The following is a 23,709-nucleotide window of genomic DNA, read 5'->3' on the forward strand; positions in this document are numbered from 1 at the left end:
TGAAGATCGGAGAAAGACCTGTGTTTAATATAAAAATGCTGTAAGAAGAATAAATGACTTTAAAAATAGAAACAGAAGGTTATGTTATAGCTGAAGGCAAACCAAGGAAACATTTTGCAGTTGTTATACAGCATAAATAAACTAAATGCACCCAAAATCCACAGACAAGGCTGTTTAATCATTGGAAGACCTGATAACTGGGTTTCCCACCTGTGTTAATGGAAAGAGAAATGTAAAGGAGGCAGGTGTACTAGCATGGAGAAGAGAAAGCTGACTTGACCTTACTAGTGGTATAAATATGACTATATTTTATTTTTTATCTTTCTGGTATCTTTTTAACTTTCATCTTTTTCCTAATAGTCGCCTTTATACTAGTCTGTTTTCTGTCACTATAACGCAATACTTGAGGCTCTGTACTTGGTAAAGAATGGAGTTTTATTTAGTTCACATTCTTTGAGGCTGAAAATGCAAAATCAGGCAACCCTATCTGTTTGACCTCTGGTGAGAGTCCCCTTATTTGAATCCTAGATCCAATAGTGCCTAATATTACACATTTAAACTTTTTATTTAATTACATTCTCTTCTTTTTACCTCCCTCTCTTCTTTTTGCCTAAATCATTTTGAGTTGTGTTATGTCACTTATGACTGACAGAGTCCTAATGAATACAGTGATAGTTAATAAATATATATTGGGTCATGATTATGTGCCAGATTCTGAGTTCTGTGTTCCACATATATTACTTCATTTTCATGTTCACCTCAACCCTGCAACATTATATAATCCTGTAGCCCAGATGGTAAACAACTATGTTTCAAATTATTAAAAAATGAAGTGAGTTGAAATAACCTTAAGGTTTCATTTGAAGGATTTAGATTAAACAGAATAGAAATGTTATTGCCAAGAGTGGTTCCAACCTGGAATGGGTACCAAGACAGATGGTCAAGTTGCCTTCCCAGGAGTTTAAAATAGGATGGAGAGCTATTCCTCTGCCCTCTTTCACATGGTATAAGCTGCTGATATTTTTTGACCACTCGATAATGACTCTAATGGACAAAAGAAAGTAAATTGACATTGGACATGATTTTGGATCTGGTATGGGCATGTGAATGTCTTTCTGCGTTTGGAAGTAACTCCTGCCCCAAGGCAGTGATTTGAGTAGATGAAATCTCAGGGGTTCTTCCAGGCTTGTGATTTCCAGGATTTCTTAGGTTGTATTCCAAGATTTAAGGAATTAGAAAAATGAGACAAGAAATTGTCACAGCACTAATTTGATGATTCTCAGTCATTTTGACCAATAATGAACACTTTAATAGAAGTTTTTATCCTATGAAAGACTTCCACATTCTTTATCACAATTGATTCTAGCAGGTATCCTGTAATCTAGCAAATGTCTAGTCCTCCCCTGCCCCCTTTTTTTTTAACCCAGGAATACTTTGGCTTAAATCAGAAAATGCATAGCTTTGCCCATCAGTTTCTGGAAGTGTCCCCAGTTTTTACAGCAGCCTGTCCTTCTCTTGGCCTGCTCCAACTGGTTTTTGTAAATTGCCCCAAATTTGTTATGCAGTGAGATCTCTCACCCATCCTATGTCTCTCACTATTTGGAGAGATATTTTCACAGAAGGCAGACTCCAGCCCCTGAATTCCAGGAGGTATATGTCAACTTGTAGCTTGTTTCTCTGGAAGCTCCTTTACTTGGTTGGAAATGACAGGGGTTGGGGGCAGGAACTACATTCCCACCCCAGGGAGAACTCACCCTGGAGCAACTCTTTAAGCAGTTCCCACCCACCCATCCCATTGGTCTCTCTCTTACCTTCAATAGCATAAGCTAGACATGTTTAAGTTCAATTGAGATAAAATAAAATCACATAACATAAAATTCTCTATCTTAACCATTTTAAAATGCACAATTTAGCAATTTTGTAGTTTATTCACGACGTTGTGCAACCATCACCATCGTGTGTGTGTGTGTGTGTGTGTGTGTGTGTGTGTGTGTTTTTTTTCCGTACTAGGAATTGAACTCTGGGCACTAAACCTCTGAACCACATCCCCAGCACTCCCCCCTCGCTTTTTTTTTTTTTTGTCTTTTTACATTTTATTTAGAGACTGGGTCTCACTTAGTTGCTTAGGGCCTCACTAAGTTGCTGAGTCTGGATTTGAACTCTCCATCCTCCTCCTGCCTCAGTCTCCTCAGCCACTGGGATTGCAGGTGTGCGTCACCACACCCAGCAGTCACTATTGTGTTCCAGATTATTTTCATCATCCTGTAAAGAAACCCAATCCATTAAGTAGTCATTCCCATTCTACTTCCTTGCAGCCCCTGTCAAGGACTAATCGTCTTTCTGTCTATATGATTTGCCTTTTCTGGACATTTCATATAAATGGGATTGTGCAATATGTGGTATTTTATATCTTGACTTTTTTCACTTAACATGTTTTTAGGGTTTGGATGGGGTTTTTAAGCTAAGGGTTGTGGAACTGTTTGAGATCACCCTGGTGAAAGTCCTGCATATTTGGTTTAGTTGTACTTGGATTGGAATGTGGCTAAGGGGGCCCAAAGCCCCATTTATTCAGAGTCTTCAATTAAAAAAGTATTAGACCACTGGATGAGTACAGAAACCTACCAAAATCACAAGGTGAGGAGATCTAAGATTTAGATCTGAGTAAAAATTCTTTAACTTCCCATAATCCCAAGAGTCAATTGAGGTGTCAATTGATGATTTCTAAAGTTCCTTCCAACTTCAAAAAGTTAATATGATTTTTTGGTAATGATGTGTTCCCTGTTGCCCAAGACCAGGAATAGACTAACCAATTAGTGCTAACCAATTAGAGCAGTTCTGGGTTTGGTTTCTTGTCTGGGTCAGTTTTCACTACCCTGGACACACAGGCTCCGCCTCTCTCTCTGCAGCGAATGATGTCAATCCCATTGCTTCTTTAAGTAAAACAACTTCAGGCAAGTTCTCCACTGTTGAGAGATCACTTTAATCTATTAAGTATTCAATTATAATGGGGGATCAAATATTCATTGCAGTATCATTTCTAGTAGGAAAAAATTAGCACATTCTTAATTTGTCATAGGGATATGCATAAATAAATAAGTGTACACCCATCTGGTGTCATACTATAGTGCTCTTCAAAATAATGAGGAAGGGGAATATCTGGTGACATAGCAAAACATTACAAAATGATACAATTCTAATTTTTGTTAAAGAAAAATATATTTGTATATCAATTCTGTGGTACGCATAGATTGCTTGAAAAAGCATATCCCCATGTCATAAATGGTAGTTTAAAAAATATTTCTTCTTTCCTTATCTGTTATTCTATAATATATTTTATCATTTGTTCTATTTAGTTATACATGATAGCAGAATGCATTTTGATTCATTGTACCCAAATGGAGTACAGTTTTTCACCTCTCTGGTTGTACACAATGTAGAGTCACACCATTTGTCTAAATTCTACAATATTTTATGATAAGAAAAGTACAATGAAAACTTTAGTTGTTAAAGTCATGGGCATCAGCTATTCATGCTGCTTCTGCTTAATTGTGATTCCTACTTGATGATTAAGTTCTATAGTTTCAGAAGGCACAACCATCTCTGGCTTCTCAGACAGTAGTGAGATGGCTCCCATTTTGAGGAACAACAGTTGTTCCCTACCTTAGCACAAGTATTTATTTGGCAAATAATTCCTAAGTGTCTCCTACGTGTCAGTTACTACTCTTTAGTCTGAGAGTTACATATGTGCTATGACGACCACACACATCCGAATAAAATAAAGCACATAATAGTCACATGTATATTTCTTATTGGCCAATAATCCACATCCCAGGTTTGGGACTCAACCTCCTTGTTTGAGACACACCCCAACAGCTATGAGTCCTTTCCAACAGTATGCCCTTAAGCCAACTTTTGGTCAGCTAGAATGCTCTCTGCTCCATTGCTCCATTTATTTTTCAGTGAGAAACAGACAAAAAAAATTACTAAACACCCCTTTTTCCCTAATTTGAAAAGCACTATGTGTTTATTGTAGAAAAACTGGAAGGTATATGAAAAATATGAAGAATCAGAGAATGCCATCCATAATCGCATTGGTAAATTAAAGTTTCTGCTCAAAGAATAAATCCACTGAAGTGAGGAACCTAAGAAGTTTGCAAAGAATGATTTTTTTTCTTTGTCATAATTGTGTAATGATAGAAACAAGCAAATCTTTTTATTTAATACTCCAAAATTCTCACCCTTAGGAATGAAATACTCAAATGAGAATTTGTTTTTTAAAACTCAGTGTGTCAAAACCATGAAACTAGCATTATGGTTACCTCTTAAGATTTTAGTCATAAATGGTAAGTGCTCTGATTTTCATTTTGCTCATTATTAGCCTGAAGAGCTCATCTAATTGAATTCCTAAATGCTGTTATATCCCTCAAAACTGGGGTTAATTTTATCTCTCATAAATGCAGATAATATTTAACAAACCTGGTTTAGAAAACTATATGAAGCACTCAGACTCCTGTTTTATGTCTTTTTAAAAATTGGATTTCCCGTTGCAGTAATTAATTTATCATTGCTTTATAATGGTGAATCTGATTATTCAATTTGAAGCAATGATTATTCACCAACCACCATCAAGATAAAATAAAATTGAGAGAGAAAAGAACAAGCTCTCCCCACTAGAGAGCCAGCACTATCTCAAATACTTAATTATTTTCAGCAAATGCAAAGCCCTTTTTGCTGGTTGCGCCATGGGCAATTTGCTCTGGAACTCTGACCTTTCAGTTTGAGACAGTGAAAAGAAACATCACATTAATATAGGAGATGGCATAAGGACTTCTGGAGAGATCACAGAAAGTGGTCTTGTTAATTGCAAGGGGTCTCAGTTACACTACATTCCAAGCTTCTCTTTAATTCTCATCAAGGTCCTAAGAGATGGCCATTAACGTCTCCATTTTTTAATGAGGGCCATGGGGTTTAGCTGGTGTATGTAACTTGCTCAATGTTAGTGGTAGAACTAGCTCTCTCACCAAAGCCTGTCTTGCTCTAGTCTCTTGCTTAACCATTAGCTCTAATGCTTCCCATTTAGGGAGTAGCAGGGTTAGCCATAATTTAAATTCCATTCAGCAAATATTGTTAGTCTTGGCTACACTCCCAGGGCCATAACATGGTTGCTCTCCTCTAGGAATTTGTAGTATTATTATAAATAAATATAGGATATAAGACAGTCACAGAATTCAGTTCCAAATTGGATTTAACCAAGAGCCGAAATATTTGCAACAGACTATATGTACTTGGGGCATTCAAAAATTCCAAATACCTGAAGAATTTTAGATCTTACTCATTTTGTTGACTAAACATCTGATTCAGCAAAGTGAATTATATGCAAATAAAAACATAAACTGGAGAAAACTGTTAAATGGTCAGAGGTGAAAATTCTTTTTTTGAATTAAGCAATGGTAACACAAACCTATGATTCATCTTCTCCATGGCATTAGCAATAAAGACTTATAAGCAAGGAAAGTAGTATCTCTCTCCCGTCATGCACCAAGGGTCTGAAACACCCTCCAATTAAATGCCAAATGGCAATGTCTGAAAAAAAATGGTGATTCCTAGAGCGAAATAGAGCATTGAATAAATCAAATCCCTGGAGTTTGGTCCCAGAATTTTGGTTTATTAACTGTGGGATCTTAGGTAAGTGATTCAGCCTTTCAGGTTATGAGTTTCTCCATTCATAAAATGGAAGTGCGGTACTACTAATATATGCACTGCTTGATTCTACAAGGTTGACTGAAATGAGACATGAAAAGTGCTTTGAGAACAATAAAGTTGTAAGAGAGTATGCCTTGTTACCCTTGTGCCTTGGATGTGGCCTGATACAGCACAGATGTTTAATAATTGTTTGTTGAACCTAATGGCTGGGTTTATGTACAAAATAAACAGAGCTGGAGCGGTGTCTCAACACAATATGTTTATACTAAGTAACTGCTCCCCGGAGCCCTCCTGTACCAGAGTGCAGCAGGTCCTCAGTTGGTTCAGCTCTGCCTTGCTCTCTGTGGTCCTCTGTCTCAGCAGCTGCAGACTGGAATAAGTCCACCCGTCTGCATGTCTGGGCTTCTCAGAACCCCTGCAACTTGAAGGTGACACGTTGTGGGGGAGCATCCTCAGTGGAAACCTTTAGTTAGGAGTGAAGATTGGCAATCTCAATCCACACTGGAGAGTACCCAAAGAGGTTTCAAACTACAGGAAAAAGCAAAATAAAACAAATAATAATAATAATCACTCTCTCCAGAGAGCAATTTTGACATGCTGCTACTTGCTTGTTACAGTGTGATAAAAATACATGATAGGAAACCAGTGTAGGTTTCCTTGGCAGCTGTTGTGTAGAAGAGGTCAGGTGCCAATCTGAGCAAGTTGCTGAAGGATGAGTCTGCTCACTGACATTTCCTTCTTCATGGAAACAGGAGGATGATGGAAAACACGCTTTTTGTGGCAATTGTCCACATTTATTCTGAAGTAGAATTTTCCACTCAATTTTATTTATTAAAATGATTCTACATATTTATTCTTCTTTTCTAAATTCTGCTTGTTGGATAGGCACTGAAACCTTGGGTCCTTGGCTTTATTTTTAGAAGCAGATTATCCATTGACCCAAGGAGTATTCAGATATTTGCTTACTGGTTTTTAGGGTGAGCCTGGGAAAAACAGGACACTAGGCTCTCCAGGCAGGACCACCTTGGTAGCACCCACATAGTTCCTTTAGGCAAATCCAGAAACTTGGTATTTTTGGTATCTTCGAGTTAATTATATCCATGGGCAATAATTTAAATACAAAACAAAATAACACCTACTTATCAATTTAATGTAAGAATCAAGTGGATCAGAACCTGATATTGGCCTGATCATTTTCTCTGCAAAGCCAAGTTTATAGATGAAAATGTTTATAAATGTACACTAACAAAGAATAGTTTGTTTAGTGATCCCAAGCTTTTATAGCATGACAAATCCATTGACACAAGAGGGATCTGTCAGACAGTAGGATCACATATTCAGATTGGCTGCATAGGGCATTGTCATCCCTGGGCAGAAGGTACAAAGCAGGTAAACAGAGGCACCAGAAATTCATTGGCACCCTAATTTTGCCCCAATGAGAAAAGTATTCTATTATATACTTCCTTTTTCCTTTATCAGTATAAGTACAAAGCTTGGAAAGGTAGAGTCCATAAGCTAGAACAGTGATCACGCAGAAGAAAGGCAAAAGGACAAAGAATATAGAACTTGTGTTAGAAAGACTTTATCAGAAAGCTGAATAACTCCTTAGAGAGAAAAGCCAGTTCCCTGATATAAGTCATGAGAAGCCAGCATTTTGCAGAACCTCAACAAAATACAATTATAAATACGTTTATTGAAAATAAACTGAGTGGTTCTATAAGCAGAAATTGAGTCCTGTCCAGTTATTCTGATGAAAAGAAAGTTCTGGCAAAGAGTTATGAGACAACGTATGGAGCAGGCATGGAAGAGGATTAGCAGAACAAGGACCTTGTAACCATCACCCAAGTGAAGACGCAGGACATTTACCAGCATTCCCAAAGTTCCCTGTGTTTTCCCTTCCAGTTGCTAACCTTCCAGTGGCACCACTCTTCTGACTTCTGACCACATAGAATAGTTCTGCCTGTTTTTATACTTTGGGCAAATGGAATGAAGACTCTTGGGTCTGGCTTCTGTGGCTATTGTTGGAGATTCATCTGATGTTTTGTGCATCGTTGTGGATCTGTATGCCTGAGAGTGTATTCGCTGAGCCACAGATCATGTACCTGCCAGCTCCAGCAGTAACTGCCAGTTTTCCAAAGTGGTGTACTAATTTTTTCTCTCACAAAAGGTATATGAAATATTTTTTACACATCCTTGTCAACACTTACTATTTTTCATATTTTCCATTTTTTCATCTCCGTCATTTTAGTGAGTAGGTAGTGGTAATAATTTGTATTTCCTGATTATTAATGAACTTGGGCAATTTCTCATATGTTCATTTAGACTTCCTCTTTTCTGAGTCTTTTGCCTATTTCGCTGTTGAACTGTCCATCTTTTTCTTATTGACTCTAAGACTTCATTTTTGGGGGTGGGGTACTGGGATTTTAACTAAGGGGCACTTGACCACTGAACCACATCCCCAGCCCTATTTCATATTTTATTTAGAGACACAGTCTCACTGAGTGGCTTAGTACCTCGCTGTTGCTGAGACTGGCTTTGAACTTGTGATCCTCCTGTCCCAGTTTCCTGAGCCACTGAGATTACAGGCATGCTCCACCAAGCCCGGCTCTCTAAAACTTCTTTATATATTCTGGTTTGTGAGATTTTTAAATCATATATATGCGTGTGTGACCTAGGTAAATTAATATGGAAATTAATATTTTCTCCCATCTGCAGATTGCCAATTCAGACATTTTTGGTGAAAGAAGTTCTTAATTTTATCAAGTTTATCCCATTTCTTTTTTTTTTTTCTCTTATGGTTCATGGCGTTCTTTTGTTTGTTTGTTTGTTTTGTTTTGTCTTTTGGTTTGTTTCTTTTTAAGAGAGTATTGCTATTCCAGTTCACAATGGTGTTTTCCTCAAAAATCTTTATTCTTTTACTTTCAATTTATTTCAGCAATCCATCAGGAATTGACTTTTGTGTGTAGTGTGAAGTACAAGTCAATATGCCTTTTTCCATTTATATATTCACTTGACCCAACACCATTTATTGAGAAAACCACCCTTTTCCCTACCATGTTGTAGGGTCACTTTTGGCATAAATGGTGTGATCATAGATATGCAGGTCTGCTTCTGGACTCTTTGTTCACTGAACAATTATCTGTTCTTGCACCAATACCATTCAGTTTGATTATCAGAGCTCTGTAATCAGTGTTCCTGATATCTCATAGTTCAAGTCTTCCATAGTTATCCTTCAAGAGTGTCTTGGCTCTTCCTCGTACTTCACATTTCCATATGAAGTTTGAAAGAATTTGTCAGTTTCTGAAAACAAAACAAAGCAAAACAACAACAACAAAAAAAGCCTAAAAATCAGATTTCAATTTGGTTCCTGGAAGTGTATATTAATTTGAAAGAATTAACATCTTTACGATATTGAGTCTTCTGATCATAGCCGTGTATTTATTTCCATTTATTTGGTTCTTCAGTTTTTCTCAATGCTATTTTATAATTTTCAGTCTTGTACATCTTTAGATTTATTTCAAGGTGTTTCAAGTGTTTGAATATGACTGTAAATAGGTTTTATTTTCTATTTGTTTATTGTTGGTATATACAGATATGAGTAATTCATAGAATTTTTGTTTGGGCATGTCTGGAAACAATGATTTTACTTCTTGCTTTTCAATCTCCATGACTTTCATTTCTTTCTCTTGTAGACCTCCAGTTATGGTGTTAGACTTGGTCCCAAGTTTAGGAAGAAGTTTTAATATTCCACCATTGAGAATAATGCTTGCTACATGTATTTTCCAGATATTTTTGATCAAATTAAGAAAATTCTATTAGTTGGTTAAATGTTTTCATCACAAATTAATGTTCAGTTTATCAAATTAACCAACCTTGCACATCTGGATTAGCCTGCCCCCTCAGTTTAGAATATCATTGGATTTGATTTCCTAATATCTTCTTAAGAATTTTTCAGGAATGTTTATGTGAAAAGTAGTTTGTAATTTTCTTTCTCACAAAGCTTCTCAGAGTTTTAAAATAAAATTTATGCTATTCTAATTTTTTAAAAATCTGAGAAGCTCTCCTTTTTCTTTCTTGCTGCAGAATTATAAAAGACAGGAATTAATTTTTTCTTAATTCATTGCAAAAATTGGGAGAATTCATTGGTAAGCTATCTTAAAAGCCAGGGCTTTTCTTCTGAGAAAGTTTTCATTTTTTAATTTTGGGCTGAATTTTTTAATGCCTACTGAAATATTCATATTTTCTGTCTCTCCTTCTGTTAAGTTTGGTAAATTGTATTTTTCAAAGAATTCCCCTTTTAACCCAAATTGTTAAATTCATCAACATAAAGTTGTTTTTAGCATCCCTTAATTATCTCCTTGATATTTGTGTGATCTCTACTGATAACCTCTTTGTCATTGCTATTGTTGCTGATTTGTGCCCTCTCCCTTTTTTGTAATTTTAATCTGTCAGTCTTGTTAAAGTTTTATCATTTTGTTAATCTTCTCAAAAATTTACTCTGGTTTTCTTGATTTTCTCTATTATATGTTTGATTTTTAATTCCTTACTGTCTGCTTTTGTTTCTCATTTCTTTCCTTAGGTTTGATTGCTATTCTTTTTCTAGTTTCTGGTGATTAATACCAGATTAAATAGTACATTTTAACCTTTTTTATTTTATAATACAGTATACACATTTAAGGCTATACATTTCCTTCTGAGCACCATTTAAGTTTACTCCCATAAGCTTTGAAATGTTTATTTTTGTTATTCAGTTTAAGTTATTTTCTAATTTCTGGATTATTGCTTTATTAACCCCATGTATTATTTAATTTTTCTACTTTTCTATTGTTTTCTACTTTTGTTATCAATCTTGTTACTGATTTATTCCACAGTGGTAAGAGACAATATTCTGAAAGATTTCAATATTTTGAAATTGTTGAGACTTTATAATATGTGATTTTAACAAAAAGTATTTCATGTACACTTGAAATGAGTATGAGTTGGTCACTAGTGGGTACAATTTTATATATGTATTATTTTATTATTCTGAGTAGGTATCCCAGAAATTACAACATATATCCTTGATTTCTTAGAGAATGGCTTAGTCTATTTGGACTGCTATAACAAAAAACCATAAATACATAACTCGTAAACAAAATACATATTTCTCACAGTACTAGATGCTGGGGAGTCCAAGATCAGGGTGCCCACGGATTCAGTGTCGGGTACAGGTCTGCTCCTCATGAATAGTGTCTTCTAGCTGTGTCTTCACATGACAGAAGTGACAAACAAGCTCCCCAAGTCTCTATTATAAGGTCACAAATCCCATTCATAGGCTCTAACCTCATAGTCCAGTTACTTCCCAGAGGCTGCTCACCTCCCTGTCATCACTGGGGTTAGAATTTCAACATATGCATTTTGGGGAGCACAAATATTTAAACTATAACAAATCATTATTTTCCCACTCTCCTGATACTATTAGACCCTTAGACCTTCCAAACTATTGACTCCTAGCAGGCACAGTGGCACATGCTAGTAATCCCAGTGACTCAGGAGGCCGAGGCAGGAAGATTGCAAGTTCAAGGCCAGCCTTGGCAACTTAGCAAGGCCCTAAGTAACTTAGAGACACCCTGTCTCAAAATAAAAAAACAATAAAAAGGGCTAGGGAGGTATCTCAGGGGTAAGTACCCCTGGGTTCAATCTCCAGAACTACTACTACTACCACTAACAACAATCCCCAGTACAAATAATAATAATAAACAATAATAAACTATTTACCCTTCAAGGTTTTTTATTCTTTTTTGCCATGTAGATTATTATATATATTTATTTTATACTATAAATGACATTAAAATTACCATTTTGTGTAGTCAATAGTAACTTATAAATATCCACAAATTTGCTCTTCCAATGTTTTTTTTCCTTCCTGCCTTTCCATATTTCTGTCTGAGATTATTGTTCTCTGCCTGAAGACTATCTTCTAGTTTGTCTGAAACCATTTTTTATTCCACCTTCATTTTTGAGGGATGATTTTGTAAGCTACAATTCTAGGCTGACAATCATTTTCTTTAGGCACTTAAGGTTGAAAACATTATCTTCTAGAATCCATAATCTCTGTTGGTAAATCACTGTAAACCTTCATGTTGCTTCTTTGAAGAGAGTGTCTTCTTTTTTTTTTTTTTTTTCCTTTTCCTTCTGGCCACTTTTAAGATTTTCTTTTTGTCTTTGGTTTTCAGTTTGCAAAGTAGTTATTTGCAGTTTTATCCTACTCTTAAATTTATGTATTGATGACTTTGTCTTTGAAAAATTCCTGTTCCTTATCCCAGGGCATGTTGCTTTTTCTCTATTTGCTCTCATTTTGGGACCTCCAATTACATTATGTATATGAAATTCTCCATGTGTCATGGTCTAGCTATTGTTTTTATTTTTCATCTTTTTCCCTTTTTGCTTCAAAGTACTTTCCATTGATCTGGTTTCCAGCTCACCAATGCACCTCACTATCCTGTAGCTATTCTATGTCCAATCTGCTGTATAACTTACTCATTTGTGTTCCTAGTTTCAAATATTTTCAGATGTTTAGCATTCTTGGAGGTTCATTTGATTTTTAATATATTCCAACTTTCTAGTGAAATCCTCCTTTTTGTTAACATTTAACTATGTTCTTTATTCTATAATGAGTATTTTATATTCCTTTTCTGGCAACTCTAATTTTTGGCTTATCCCTGGGTCAGGCACTGAAGCTTAGTCTCCAGCAGTATTCTGGGCCCTATACTTAACATCTACACCCCTAGTCAGGAAGTATTGACATAAACACTCTCTGTATTTAAAGCCTCAGTTCAGGAGGATGTTTACGGTACTGGGTTCGCCTTGTTTCTGAACCACACCCTGACATTGGGGACAGGAGCCAGGAGAGTCTGTGCCCAGACATTCCTGAGCAATGTACCTGCTCTCTGACCTGGAAAACCCATTTCTGGGCATCATGATATACCATCATTCAAAGAATTCTAGAAATATTTTACTCTCAGTGCCATTTAGAGACTATATCATGAATGGAGCATTGGCTAAACATGACTCAGTAATAAAAACATTATTTAGTAATTGGGTTAATTCATCTCAAAGATCTGTTCATGTTTAAAATTGATGCTGCCTTTTCTATGGCCATATTGATAGGTAGTAATGTAATATGTACAGTATACACACAAATTAATTCATCTCTATATGTTTACATTCTCTGTATCTTGTCCTTTTGAGATCATTAAGGGCAGAGGCAGTTTTCTTATATTTTCTCACTCTCTGCATATCCTAGCATAATACCTTGTCTTATCTGGGCTCAAAAAGTCTGTGGATTGGATTCAGTTGCAAATTCCATCCCTTGCTTTAAAAGACACCAATATTTATCATGAGACTTTTCATTTAAAGTGTATTATAGGTGGGGCATAGTGGCTTCTACCTGTAATCCCAGCATCTTGGGAGGCTGAAGCAGGAGGATCACAAGTTCAAAGCCAGCCTCAGCAGTTTAGGGAGACCCTAATTAACTCAGTGAGACCTTGTCTCTAAATAAACTATAGAAAAGGGCTGGAGATGTGGTTCAATGGTTAAGTGCCCCTAGGTTCAATCCCCGGTACCAAAAATAAATAAAGAAATAAAATAAAGAGTATTACAGATATTTCTTATTTTGTTTAATAATTACCTGCTTTGGAGTTGTATTTGCTTTTTAACAAATGCTTGAATTAACTTCTATATACTTTAGAAAATAAACTTAGAACACAGTCAATATGTAAATTAATTATATGTTAGTTTAAAATATGTTTGGGGGTGGATATAGCTTAGTGTTAAAGCTCTAGCCTAGCATGTACAAGGGCTTTGCATTCAATCTCTAGCACCAAAGAAAACAAACAAAAAGTAGACACACACACTTGTGTGTGTGTGTGTAACGTGTGTGTGTGTGTGTGTGTGTGTGTGTGTGTGTGTGTAGTTGAGATGGAGTTTGGTTAAATCATTGCCAAAACTTGATAATGTAAGTTTGCATAAAATAAGTAGTAAGGTCAAGCAAGAATATTGATTTTTCAATAAAGTACTGAGTTTACTTAGTCAAATTCAAACACTTGCTGAATGGTATTCTATAATTTTCAAAGACCACTAATATTCAGTCCCTTGATGAACCCCCTTACTAACTGGATGGATTAGGTGAAAATGACAGAGAAACAAGATCACGGGAGGCAAGGAACTTACATCATACACTTTTTATTGGCAAAGTGAATTCAAGTTCTCTGATGCCCAGTTCAATTCCCTATCTGCATCAGCTAAAAATACCAAAAATAAAGTCTAAATACCTGAAATAAATGTCTATAAAGACAAATGTATCTATAGAAAGTACTTCCCTCAAAATTCACAGTTTTATTTTAACTTCTTAAATGGTCAGCTGTTCGTTTCCTTTTTCTTCATGGTTCCATGTCACTAGGTTTGAAAGAATCAAAACACATGTAAACATCTGTCTAGAGCAAACATAGTGAGTTTCCTGGAACCTCTAATGAGCCACACATCAGTGGGGAAGGGAAGGCCAGGCTGATAATATTATGTTTATTTTAGCCCTTTGCTTAGTTTTTGTTTCCAGGCACTGGACTGAATGTAGTTTCCAGAGCCAGAAATTATCATTGTTTATGTATCTGAATTTATTAATATTCTGCTTTTAGAAATTTTTAGGTACAATAGATTCCAGGAGTATTTTAGGAACTTCTAAGTGGTGAAATTTAAATTGCAGTTCAGTGGAAAGCCAGCTAACACAAGTGCCAAAGAACGATTAGTAAAATAGACTTTTGGAGGATGTAAGAATCTTCTGGCACAAAGTGTAGTGTAGGTGCTTGCTAAAGTTAATCAAATGAATGAATGAAAATACCTTAGTCCCCAGATCTGTTCCCCTATGTACCCCATTCACAGATTCAGAGTGGTGACTGAGCCGCCGTTAAAACAGTGGTATGTGGGTGTGTGAAATTTGTAGTAGAAAGAGAAAAAGAACAGAGAAGCAGATATTCCAAAAACTATTTGACTTGGCTTTATGCCACAGCAAACAGTCTTGCCCTCTCCAAGTAAGGCTTGCCCCCTGCTCCACTGTGCAGAGGAAGCATTTGTTTTGGGGAAGTAGTTCACATGCTTTGGAACAGTTGTGCTACCTCCTCCAGTCACAACTCTGCAATCCCTGCAGTTCATGGTCTTTGCTGGAAAGGCAGGCCTAAGTGACCCTGAACCCGCCTTGCATTCCCTTTGCCCCACTCTGAGTAGCCAGGGGTAGACTCCTGGACAGCAACATCAGATTCTCTCTCATGATTTTGATCATGTTACAAGATTACAAGTTACAATCAGTGGTTGTAGACCACAGCTGAGAACCCAGTTCAGTGAGGGCCAAGATTGGCATCAGTGCAAACCCAAGTCCCATACAACCAAACCCACTGGAAAGCAAAGTTATCATCAGAGGAAGCCAAAATCTACGGGGAGAAGAAATTAGACATGCTTTTAAAAAGCAGAGGAGAGCTGGGGGTGTACGTCAGCAGTAGAGCACTTGCCTAGCAGGTGCAAGTCCCTGGATTTGATCCCCAGCACTGAAGAAAAAAATTTAAGACAGCAAAGTCAAAGAGAAAGAGCCAAAAACAGAAGAAAGAATAAAATAAAGAATCGAGACCAACCAGCCTGAAATCTGGCTTTCTATTTCCTACCACTTGTCCTATGACTCCAGTTGAACTTTGTTTCCTGCTAATGGATGTCTGTAAAATTGCCATCTTTATCTTTACAGTGAATTCCTCTTTTAATTTCAGTTAATTGGAGTGAGATTTGATTCCTAGCAACCAACAACCTCTGTTGAAGGGACTTCTTCCTCTCCTTGGGTACCTGGGGCTTTGGTTCAGACCTTCTCTCTCCTGTTAAGAAAGAAAGATTCTGAAAACACCCACACTATCAAATACTTAGTCTGCCGACTCTTCCAGTAGCTTCTTAGAAGAGCAAAATAGTGAGAAGACCACATGAGACACTAGGGAATAAAGACAGTTCATGATGCCATGCTTTGTCATCACTGTGATGTCTTTAGGAGAAACCAAGCACCTCCTGTTGTCTCAGTAGCCGACCACACACTCTGCCTAAAAGGACTGCTTCCTATCACACTTAAACCTTTCCTCCCTGTTTCACACACCACCTACTGCACTACCTCTTTTATCAAATCATAAATGCTTTGAAAACAAGAGTGATGTCTACATGTCATATACCAACACCTCCATTCAGTGCCTAAGAGTTAGGGTATCCTTTTGAATGGACACATATCCTGCATATAATCTGATCTGAATATTCCAAGAGCTTTAGGTCTGATATGCAGAAACCTTCCTTTCCCCTTTACCACTCCTTCTGGACTCCATCCACCTTTGAACTTCTATGAGCTCTGCTAGAATTGTTTGAAGCCCATGAGGAAGATAAGAAATCATTATCAGTATTTACTTAGCCCAGTGGTGGTGGGAGATTAGAGTTGACCCAGTCACATCTATAAAGTGGTGGTTAAAGGCGCCACTATCTTTCTGAGCCAGCACACCCTCCCATTCCATCTGGGCCACTTCCAACCCAGGCTGCAAGATCCATCCCATGTCAATCACAGAGTTACCTTTGCGATGGAGACACAGCCAGCAAATAGCCCAGGTCCTACAGGACTATTCACTGGGAAGAGGCCATTCTCACAGACTCAATCGAAGGCTAATGAGGAAAGAAAATAAACTTAGGACTACCCATAGATACTGGTTTAGAAAAATGATTTTCATTCATAAAAGACTGCTTTTTCTGACAGACTGTCATTAACATATTCTTTCCCTTTTCTGTATCATTACAGACAAGAGTAATATTCAGAACACTGAGAAGTCATATACAAAAGTAAAAGAAAATGATGTTTTGGCATGCTTGGTTCTCTACCATCTTATGTTCTTGTCTTTTCTGGTACAATAGTAGGATTTATTTGCTAAACATTCCAATTTTGCAGAATGAGTCATTGTGAAGGTAGAACCAAGCTGAATCATTCATCCTTCTGTCAATCAGTATCCTTGTTTTCATTTTCCTTCTATACACTTATCATTGCACTAGAAAAGGTATTAGAATCCTTCTATTTCAAGCACCTCTTCCTTATTTGGTTTGGTTCACATGTAGTGTAGTAAAGCTATCCTTAACCTTGTGTTGGTTCACCTTCCTATTAAAAATGCTGGTTTGGAAATTTGAGTCAGGCACAATCTTCCAATTATCAAATCTGGTACCTTCTATATGGGGGGCAAGTGTTATCTGGAAAGGTATGATGGAACGGTCTCCTCTGGTCTGGAGAAAGACCAATAAGACTGTGGATTCTGATGAGTCACCTATTTACCTATTTAAGTAATATTAGTTTTGTTTCAAATATGAAGAATCAAGCTTACTCTATCCCATCTGATAGTCATCTAAGGTATTGGGTTCATTATGATATGTTATTTTGGGGGGGCACATCTTTTAGTATTTATACCAGATACTTTCAAGAAAAAGAAGTATTGATAGTAAGAAACAAAATAGTACTTGTAGCCAAACTGATTTTGGATGGAGGTCAGGGTATGGGCAGGAACGCTTGCTCAGGAGTCACAGAGCTGAACACTGGTCACTGAAAGCACCATGAGGTGAATGGCTGCCACTCATTAGGTTTCCATGTGCTTCTGTGTCCCCTTCAATACGAGGAGTGCCTGATATCTCATTCTAAGACTCATTTACTGACCAGTTTCTCATTGTTCATCATTGGACACAAAACTTACAGCAAAATCTTCCCAAGTATTATGCATTTAACAATCCACTGTTCAGCAGTCATTACATTTTCAATGCATAATCATCATAAGCCCTTTGAAACTTTCCCATTTTAACTAAATCAGTGGAGAAGACTGTGAATTAAAGGCAAAATTTGAATTTACTCTGTATTATTTCTAAGATAAGAACTTGGAGAAACAATTTGTCATACATAGTAGCTTCTCTCGAAAACCTGGTGATCAAGAAAGTAAATCAATCTTACCAAGTTTTTCTTCAAATACATCCCTGTTGCAGATTCATAGGCTACCTGCTTGCTAAAACATGTAGTATGGGGCTGGGGTTGTGGTTCAGTGGTAGAGCGCTTGCCTAGCACACATGAGGCACTAGGTTTGATCCTCAGTACCACATACAAATAAATAAAAATAAAATAAAGATATTGTGTCCACCTACAACTAAAAACAATTTTTTTAAAGAAAAAAACACATAGTGTACCAATATAGCATTTCAGCATCATTAGTTTTTCAGTACTCAAAATCATTTCAATGCTTGGGAAAATCTGGTGAGCATTCTTACATGTGAGCATTGGATAGAATGTAATAAAAAATGTAAGTATGTTAAATAATTTCTGGCATACTTTGCCATTTTTATTTCAGTTTCACATCATGTTTTTTTCTGTAATAATAATGGGTATAAGGATCATAGATTACATTACCATTCCCTTTCCACCCAGCCCCAGGATTGTGTCACACAATCTTCCAATCAGGGTGTTGTCAGTCTGTGAAGAGGTTTCATGACATCAGGAGGAGAGTCTGGGTGTCCTGGCGGGATCAGTGCTTTATAGCATTAGGTTGAGAGAACTTTTCCATTTGAGGTCAGAAATAATTGACTATGGTCAGTTTCATATGGCTCAAGCTAGGGAATTTTGGATTTGCTTTCCAGTCCTGAGAGTCACTTGTGTATCAGCTCAGGCCCATTACCTAACTGCTGAGTCTTGGTTTGTGAAACGAACATAACATGTACTTTGCAGGGTTGCCACAAGGCTTAGCAATGACATGTAGAAGTATTCTGTCCAGAAGTCATGAATGTTCAAGAAATAATTAATAATAGACTATTATTATCCATATAAATAAGTTAGAGAATTTCCTGACTTTTTCCTCTAGCAATTTCTGCATATATGTCAGAGATGATGGTTGCTATGGGAAAGAGAAATGGAAAATGTGTTGGGCAAACAAGATTTTTAAAACCCCAATAGCTTTATAGGCCTTTCCCTCCTGTATGCTCTGGTATGTCCTAGTAAGGTCAGATAAAGTTTGACATACTTGGTGAAGTATCTAAATAGAAAATGTACTGAAGCGAACCAAGAACAGAGTTTAAAAAAAAAAAAAATCAAAGCCCTGAGCAAACATTCTGAACTTTTGGCAGAGGAATTGGGCTGCCTGAATCCCCATGACTCTTTGAGTTATTAATAGTGACTCATTTTGCCATATTTTGAGCAGACATATATTTATATGTCATGCAGTATCTGTGTGTGGAGACTTTCAACGCTTGACGGCCTTCTGGAAAAGTGTGTTATCCTGGGAGAAAGCGGGGTCAGGGGGGACTGTCTTGTCATCTGTGCAGCACCTACTGCACTGTGCTCATTAAATGCTATGGGAAAGATGGGTGCTGCAGCAAAGCCTGGAACGTGGCTCCCATCTGCTCTGCCAGAAGCCACGATGAACTCAGGAGTTGCACAACAGTAGTAATTCGCAGCTATTTATGACCATTTCATAGCGAAAGGTCTAGATTAGAAGGCTGTTTTTACATGCCAAGCAGCAAAACGGTTCCATAAATCATTCCCACAGTAACTTTTGGTCAAACCAGTCAACCGAGTAATGAAAAACCAATCAGTGGTCTTGAAGCTGGGATGAACAGACCTCAGAGTAGCCTCCACCTTCAGGATGCTCTTCTGAATCTGAGATGGAATGGACTCCCAGCCCAACGTGGAGCTCCCCCATCCTGCCCACAAGCCAAGCTCACAGCCCTTAGTGGCAGGTAGAAGAGCACCTGTGCACATCATTAAGAAAACATATTTTTAGCACGTTTATTTTCTCCTTGTCATTGCTCCGTATGTGACTTCAATTAGTGACCCCATGACTCATTTGCATCGAGATCAGTAAAACCCTTTCATTTGTCCATTTAAACTGACTTGAGGTTTTAGTTAATTATCACTTCCTGTCAGCCTGAAGGTCAGACTATTTCCTTTCGTTTCACTCAGCAGTTAATCCCTTCATTAAGGGCGATGGGAAATGAATAATTAAACATGTGCCATTTTCATAGTTCAGGTAATGAGAGGCCCTCAGGTCCCAGAGGATGCTCTCAGAGAAAAAGTCAGGGAAGTGTTGAAGACTCTACCTCCTGCAAACATGAGAGTTCCCATTTGCCTCCACTAAGGCCCTTCCCCTAAAATGAAGCAAAGTGAAAATAGCAGTTATGGGACTGGGCTCTGACCCTCACTAACTGTGTGACTTGGGGAGAAGCAGCTCACCCTTGACACTACAGATTTTCTCCATTATATAATGGGAATTATGATGGGAATTAAACTCAAGAGTGAATGAATGTGCTTTCAACAGTGGCTACCATATAGTAGATCAGTGAATATTAGCTAATTTTGTTCTCATTATCACATGGGCAGTCATCTTCTGAGTGTTTGTGGGTATTAGGCCTCAGCCAAATATCCACTTGCAGAGTGTTTATATGTTCACTGGGACAAAGATTAAGGGTAAATTCTGTTAGTCGCTGGAGAAAAAACAGAGGTAGCCATGTCTCTAGGGTAATAAAGAATTTAACTGCTACCAAACTTCTGCTGGTTACTCTAACAGGTTGTTTTGTTTTGTTTGTTTTGTTGAGGGTGGAGGCTGTAGGCAGAAGAAAGACAGTAAATGGGATCCAGAAGGAAGGGGAGGCCACCCACAGCAGCTTCCATTGGTGCAATCCAAATTCCTGCCATAGAAGCCCGATCCCATTGCCTCAGCTCTCCCATTGGTTCTCCCTCTGAGGAGAAGCCAGCTCACTCGGACCTCTCACAGCTCCCCCTGTGCTGTGGGGACTAGTCAGGGTCCCACCTTATACTCTGACTCCTGTCTCTTCTGTCTTCTGATTGTGTTTAGGGGGACTTTAAGCTCATGCCAACCAAAAATAGACTGAGGAAGAAATACCTCTGAGTCTACCCTAGGTCATTTCTTTTGTCATGTCAGTCAGGGAACTGCACAAAGTAGGGATGCCCGCCTTCAAGATGAAGTTCAGAGAAAGTTCTTTAGAGGAAGTGGGTGGGTGTCTAAGCTGAGTTTGGAAGGAAGATTAAGACTGGGTTGGCTATTAAAAGGGAGATGTTTCAAGTAGGTAGGTTCAAGAGCAGAATTGGAAGGGTCTGGGATGTGCTTAGTACGAGAAACTTGTGAGACCAAAACAGGCTTCGTAGGGGAGTGGCAGTGGCCAGGGCTGCTGAGATCCACAGGAGTGAGAGCGAAAAGGTTGGTCTAAGCTCTTGGACTTTATCCTGCTATCAATACAGATGATAGAGGGTGGGTGCAGGATTCTAGAGGGAAAGAGTGTAGTACTGTGCAGGCAGAATTGGTAGGGAAAGGCTTGATGCGGGGGAGATTAGTTAGGAGACCAGGTTCTGAAATAATGGGAACCTGGGAATGAAAAGGAAAATACAAAGAATTAGAGGAGCAGCTCTATGATTTTATGCAAAATGGGTAGAAGCCATTGCTCAGAACTGAGACTTAAAATTTCTTCTGCATTGCTTTACCTCAAATAGTCAACCCTAGCAAAATTTTTCCCTTTTTAGAAAAGGGAAAATATTTTGCCCTTTTTAGAAAGGTTCTAGTAAGAAGTAGCTTTGAAACTGCTCGTAGAAGAATAAAAGTCACTGGGGGAGAGTGAACAAAGTGTGAATGATTGAAGAGTGACTGAGAGCACTGATGTCTTTCAAAAGAACATGCACGTGAATTGATGCTCAAGGTGACAAGCAGTCTCAGCTACTTCATTTCCCATCAGTATGGAGAAATATTTTCTAGATCGTCCCACAAAGAGGAGAAAAATAGTATGATGATGTAGTTAACAAATCGTATAAATTTTTAATTGAAAAAAATGTATCAGAAAATTAAACCTGGAGAACTTATATATCCTTTTATCATTTTATAGAGGAACGACCCGGATAAAATAGTGAAGAGTCCTCCTGAGTCCCCAGCCCATGAGTATTGGATCTATGACCAGAAGGTAAGTGTTTGGACTCCTAGTCCAGTGTGCTCTTTTTTGCTTGGCCACAGAAATCCAGATGGACCATTTTATGACTGAATAGAAGACTGGTGGTTTGCATTTTCTCCTTCTAAAATCAAGAATTTTTTTTTTAGATAAATTTGTCTAATTGCTCCTTACTACATTAAATTTTCCTGTTTGTAAAATTAAATCATTAAGTGTGAGGTAATCCTTGTGTTGAAGATAACTTCATCCAGGGTGTGAGTTGCATAGTGGGAAGGAAAGGATGTGCCTAGGGTAAGCACGGACCTCTAGGCAGCCCTTGGCTCCCTCAGACCCGTCCTCTAACCTGCTGTTCAGGGTAAGGTGAATTCCCGAGAAGCATCAACAAACGCCATCTCTGATCCTGTATGGGTAGAAGTAGAGCCTCCTGCCAGCAAGTCCACAGGGTCTCTTGGTACCTGCCCCAGCCTAGGTCACAACCCCTCCTCCACCTCTGAGGGGTCCCCTCCCACAGGGCACCCACCCATTGACCTCAATTCCCTGTTCCTCCTCCACAGTTCCCCACCTATCCTAGCAAAAGTTTAAAACAAACAAACAAAAAAGTCTATCCAATCAGAGTAGGTTGCTTTTTCCTCCAAACCTTTTTTCTGTCCCTGTCTCTCATACGAATAATGGAGGGTTAGGAAGAGTAGGAAGAGGACCCATACATACTTAGGGGCCTGCTTCCTCTGTCTTAAGGCTGCAGCCTTCTCTCTGAGGCACCTTCTCCCTCAGACCAGTATGCTAAGAACTTACACTGGAGAAGGGACACCCCAACACCCACCCTAGGTCGCTATAGACTGTTTTCATTTCAGTGATGTGCCCAGACTCAGACACAGGAAGCTTTGATCAGGGAAATCTGCAGAACTCAATTAACAGAGGCTTAGACAGACAAAGTGTTCATAAAGCAAGAGCCTGTGCATCTGAAAGGCTGTAATTTTTAACACAACCCATAACATCCTCAAGCAGGGGAATTTTCATTAGGATGTTGTTCCATTAACAGGCCACTTAAGAGACCTATCTGGATGTCTCTGGCCTGATGACTTTTCCATTTTGAAATTGGGTTGAATAGAAATACAGTGATGGGTGGTAAGTTTCTCAGGCTCAGTCCTATCCTTTATTTAATACACAGGTCAACTCTGTCTCCACACTTTTAAGTTTTAGAATCAGCTAGAACTTTGAACCTTTTTCTGCTATGATCATCTTGAGTTTATAATGCTTAGCTCATGAGACACTTATTCTTTGAAATTTCCCAGTTTCTGCTCTGTGTATTCCCTGGAAGGCCAGGAATGATGAGGCTAGATGGATCTTCCAATTCTAGGCATTCATCTCATTTTCTTTTTCTTTCTTATACTGTTTCTTCACTTATAATTCCTTAACTTCAGAATCATGTATGTATTGGATTTAGCATCAAGGTCAAGTTTGTTCTTTATTCAGTCATGTGCAGGGTGTGTTAGAGCAGCAATGTTCTGGATGCTGAGGAAATCAGAGTAAATTAAACCACTGAAAGTCCCTGTCCTTGTGGAATTCACATCCCTGCTGAGCACAGAAGCAATAATCAAATGACCACACCATAAATATATGATTAAAATTCCAATGAGTGAGATAAAGGAAAACATGGTTAATAAATTAAAGCCTAACTTCCAATGGTCACAGTTTTATCAGTTGGAATTCTGTTTTTGGAAACTTATTTTATACTATTTAATAAAATAAAACTGATGATGTGAATTAAATAAAATAAATGGATGCTTTAGTTCCTAATTATGTAGAACTATAGTATCTATTTTTCATCTTCTGCCCCATACTCTTCCCCTTTCTGATGGTAACAAAGCTCATTTCAGATTATCAAAAATAACTGATTCAAAAGAAGGAAAATTGAATCTTTCTCCAGGATTTTTCCATTGGGGCCACTGAGTAGTTTTGTCCATAGTGGTAAAAGGGAAGAGTTATGGGTCTGGC

General features: G+C 37.9%; 1 protein-coding gene across 10 annotated transcripts in view; it reads left to right on the top strand.

Annotated features, from left to right (window-relative positions):
• Nucleotides 1-23,709, top strand: part of Pced1b (PC-esterase domain containing 1B) — a 226,141-nt gene that overhangs the window by 2,227 nt on the left and 200,205 nt on the right. For all 10 annotated transcript variants that reach the window (XR_007108282.1, XR_007108283.1, XR_007108281.1 and 7 more), the window contains exon 2: nt 21,655-21,729. The gene's annotated coding sequence lies outside the window, so the exon portion shown is untranslated. The remainder of the gene's footprint in view (nt 1-21,654; nt 21,730-23,709) is intronic.

The sequence above is a fragment of the Sciurus carolinensis genome, chromosome 4, assembly GCF_902686445.1.
Source record: "Sciurus carolinensis chromosome 4, mSciCar1.2, whole genome shotgun sequence".
NCBI classification, from domain to species: domain Eukaryota; kingdom Metazoa; phylum Chordata; class Mammalia; order Rodentia; family Sciuridae; genus Sciurus; species Sciurus carolinensis.